Source organism: Elephantulus edwardii, unplaced genomic scaffold, assembly GCF_000299155.1.
Source record: "Elephantulus edwardii isolate Elephantulus edwardi_28Jun2011 unplaced genomic scaffold, EleEdw1.0 scaffold00017, whole genome shotgun sequence".
NCBI classification, from domain to species: domain Eukaryota; kingdom Metazoa; phylum Chordata; class Mammalia; order Macroscelidea; family Macroscelididae; genus Elephantulus; species Elephantulus edwardii.
This window is the reverse complement of record NW_006399767.1, coordinates 13,992,265-13,997,201: the sequence shown is the minus strand read 5'-3', so window position 1 is coordinate 13,997,201 and position 4,937 is coordinate 13,992,265.

Genomic DNA, 4,937 nt, shown 5'->3' with positions numbered 1-4,937 from the left:
TTTATTTTTTTTTTTACTTACCAAGTCATTATTTCCTACAAAGTGAAACCACAGGGCTTTCTCACACATGTCCCCAACCTAGTAGTTATACCTACCTTCTGAAAGTCAGATCTTTAAAGTGACTGCCTACTGACCACAAGGGCGCTCATTATTTCTGTGGTCCCTCTGACTTCTATCCAGGCCTCCTTGAAGCAGGTGTGACTGCTGCAGTCCTTCTTTTTGGAAATCTGAAGATGAACAGAATTGCTCCTGAAAAGAGAGGAAGACTGGTGGTGAGTCAGTTACAATGTCATAATAACTCCCCTTCTGAAGGTAGGCTGCATGAAGGCTGAGTATAAGGTAGAGTATCAGAAAGGGCAAGAATTCTAGTATGTCTCAGAATGGTGTGTATACGCTTGCTACCTTTTTTCATTCTCTTTTTTCCTATCCTTAGTAAACTGACCAGAAGGTAAGTTTTTAATCCTGCTCATTCACTACGCTTAAACATGCTCATTTCCCCTATTTTCTACAAAATGTCTTTCTTGTCTGATCTTCTACAGATGAAAAAAAGTTACATCTAAATAGAAGCTGTCTTCTTTTTGTCTGAATCAAAGTTTGTGACAGCTTTTATGTATGAATTAAAATAAGTTTTGTGAAGACAGGTAACTTGATTTACATAGTGTCCAAGGACTGAAGAGTATAAATGAATATGCACAACCAGCTCAATTTGGTAGGGGTAATAGAAAGGAGGAAGAAGAAAATTATAGATTTATAAAGTACATTGCCAAGTTTTGATGAGAGAAAAGGAACTTAAGGAAATCCTGAGTGGGAAAACAGGAGGATCTGGTGTGAATGATGGAAGGTAGATGAGAGAATGTACTGAGAAGAGAGACATACTTTAATAAAAATATACAAAAAATTTAGTAAAAATACATAAAAGGCCCCAAAACCCCCAAATCTTGTCTGTGCTGCTGCAGTACCAGACAACCATTACATTTTTAAAAAGAAATACTACTCACATTTTCATGTCAGAATATTGAAATAAAACAAAAAGGGGATAAAAGTTTCATTCCTCCCTCTTCCAAATTTTTCTTTCAGAAAAAAACAGCATAATGTAGCATCTTGTTAGGGGACAAGAAGCTGCTACATCATCAAAGACTGAATTACTCCTTCAACTAAATCCCATGGACCTGACATCTGACTAACTTCAACATGCCCATAGGTGATGACTCGCCAGATAGTACACAGGCCAGGATTTGCTCTTTTGGGTCTGTGCTGTGCCCATTCAGGATGTGAGAAAACACTCAGCAACTGAGAACTCTTGTAGTCAAGAATCAGAATCTTAAAGTGCACTGAATTCTGAACAGTTTCATGTAAATGGAAATTTGTCAGGTGAATGTGAAGATTTTAATCATATATCTTAAAGTGTGATATTTAAACTCAAGATAGAGAACATAATGTATAATCTTTGATGACCAGTCTTACACCCACCTTGATTTAAATGCTCTATATTATTTATACTTATGTTTAAATTATATATTTATCTCACAATAAAAATGTTAACATCAATTAGCAAGAATAAAATTATTTTAATTGTGATATATCCTTATTTCATGGAAAACTTGATAGTATGTAAGTGAACATTTTTGTCAAAAGGTTGAGAATGCTAAAAGTTTGAATGGAAAAAATTGGCAAACCCTGTGAGTGTAAAATAGGTCATACCAGCTTTCATAGTATATTGACAATACATGCTTAGAAGCATTTTTTTAGAAGCATTTTTATACATACTGGCACTAATGAGTTTCCAAAATGTAGATATGCGTTTTATCTTGTTAACAAGGTCTAAGGGTTGTTTTTATCATGATGTTAATTCCTTCACAGCCACTTTACTGGACAGACTAGAACTATCAGGTTTCTGAGGTATAAATCTGGATGGAAGCAGACTGCCTCATCTTCCCAAGGTGTAGCTGATGGGTTAGAAATGATTGCTTTTCAGTTAGCATTTAATCCACTCGGAAAGGACTCCTTTTGTGTGATATACTCCGCTGCTGGGTGAGTTCATGTGACTCTAGAGACCTCTGTCCCACCAGGTTTCTAAGGCTGTACATCTTTACAGGAGTGGATTCAAACTGCTGGCCTTATGATTAGCAGTCCTGCAACATCACTCATTGCTAACGAGTCAGACTGACTCACAGCTGATCCTCCAAGGGTTTCTGAGGCTGTAAATCTCAAGGGAGGACTTGCTCATCTTTCTCCTATGGAACTGTTGGTGGATTTGAACCACTACAGAGATTCAGCTTTTGAATTAGCAGGAAACACCCTACAGGCTATGCCTCTAGAGCTCCCTTAATGCAGTACGCTGCTATTGCTATTGTGTGCCAACAAGTCAAAAATGACCCATCGCTGACCCTCCAGCAGGTTTTTAGAGGTAATAAATCTCAACCGAGGAGACTGTCATCATTCTCACAGCTGGTGTATTTAAACCACTTTTTGGGATTGTTGCACAGCATCTTACCACTAGGCCTCTGAGGTGTTGTTGTTGTTCTTGTGTACCAGAGTTGGAACTAACCCATAGTTGACCCTCCAGCAGGTTTTCAGAGGCAGTTAATCACATGGGAGAAGACTGCCCATCCTCCTGTGGAGCAGCTGGTGGCCTTTAACCACGTGCCTTTAGGATTGCAGTACAGCTTCTTGCCACTAGGCTACCAGAGCTTTCATAATGTAATACAGGAAGTATATTGTAATATAGGGAGAAATATAATCTTTCTTACCCTTCAAATTCCAGTATAGGGCAAACCAGAGGAAATGCTGGTCAAGAGTGTTCCAAGTATGAAATGATTGAAAACAAAAGCATGTGTAAAATTTGCAACATAGCTGTAGCTGAAGCCCATGCAGCAAATATAAAGAGGCATTACTATACAAATGAATACAAAGCAGAGCAGGAAAGATAAAGACTGAAGATTCAGAAGTATTCTGAAAAGGCAACAGAAACATCAGCCTAGTATGCTGGCCTGAACACCTAAAGGTGAACTAAGTAAATAGGATTCTGTAATGTTTTAAATCCAATCAATCATTGCCTTAACTGGTCAAATTTCTTTAATCAACTCAGTGAACAACAGGGAAATACTATTTCCTGTCCTTAAAACTCACTCAAAGCTCATTGCCAATCCAGTTGATTCTGACTCAAAGTGACTGGACAAAGAATTTCCAAGACTGTTAAGTCTTAACATGAGGCAACTGCTTATCTCGGTCAACTAGAACTGATGAGAGATTCGAACTGCTGGAGGCACATGGCCTTTTTGAGACCCAGCACATTCCCCTAAGTATTCACTATGCTGCCAGAGCTCCACCCCTTAAAACCTATTTCCAAAATTCATAATAATCTTGAAAAGTTAAAATTCTTTTTTGAAAGTGGCAGGTGCCAGTAGACCGAGTGTATCAAATCTAGGAACTCTCAGTTCACACAAGATTAAAAACATCTTCTGACACTGAAAACAAAGAGAGATAGACAAGACTACATTTAAAAAGCCTGTCAAATTTTAGAGAAGTAAAACACTGATGTATTTTTGAGGCTATTCTTTGGAGAGGAACATCATGCTTGGAAAGATAGATGGTCAAAGAGAGGAAGTCTCTCCAACCAGATGGACTGACACAGTAACTACAGCAATGGGCTTGAGTGTATCAGATATTGGGAGGATGGCAGAGGACAGGACAGTGCTCAGATCTGTTATTCATAGGGTCACTATGAATCATACTCGGCTCAATGGCACCTAGCAAAAACAACAACATAACACTGATTTACAAGATTTCTTTTGTAATTATGGATAATGGCTCTAACAGAATTAACTGTTGATATGCTCAGAAATGACATTAAGATAAAATGGCAAATCAGAGCAAAATAGAATATGGAAGACTGATTTGTAGTCATTAAATATCACAGAATGAAAAAAAAAAAAAAATATCACAGAATGTGGTGAAAAGTAAAAGACTTGTCTGACTGGTATAAAGTGTATTGCATACACAGTTTAACTGTTATTAAAGACTCACTAAAGGATGCTGAAGTGGAGGTATTTTAAGAAAACATCATGAATTCATTTAAATACTTCATTTTCAAATACAGTCTACCAAATTTTTTGAAAATGATCTAGCTATTAAAGTTTCTGCAATGTCTTAAAAAAACCCCAAAACCATACTCAACTATCTGAGGATATAAAATATTATTTTTCTAATAAATAGTTTTATAGTATTTTTCTAATTATAAAATTTTTTAAAAGCCTTTGAAGAATTGATGGTAAGATTACAAAGGGAAAAATTAACCATGAGTAGTTTTGGTGGAAAACAAGCTAAAATTAACAACTCTAAATAACATATTTGGAAACAGATGGATTGAAAAAAAAATTACCATCAAGGCAAAAACTCATCATTGAAATTGACAGTGTAATAGGAATAGTTTATCTAGATCCTTGTTATTAAATTCTTCCGGGAAATACTCTCATTTCAAAGGATGATGCTAATAAAATGAAATTATTTCTCAAATATAGTTAAATTATGATCAGACAACTATATTGTTAATATTGACTCTGCAAAAATAAGTTTGATGGCACACAAAAAGTTGAGAGGAAAAACAGTATTCTTCAGTTTTAGGAAGAAAGTTATTCACAACATAACCTGTGATATGCAATTGGTTTTTAGGTGTACCAGCAACCCAGTTCAGTGCTGTGTGAACTTTCTCAGCCTTGAAAATTACCCTGCAAAGCACTTGTAGATTAAATGAAAAATTGTTAGAGCACAGTTTAATTTTAACTTATTGCAATGATATTTTCTTAATAAGCTATATTAAATGTACATTTTGTTATAATTATTTAACTTAGAAAGAGGATAAATAATAAAGTCTTATTGTTTTGCATTTATGTATTAAGGTATTGTGATAGCACTTTCCTTTTTTAGCATTTTGTAAT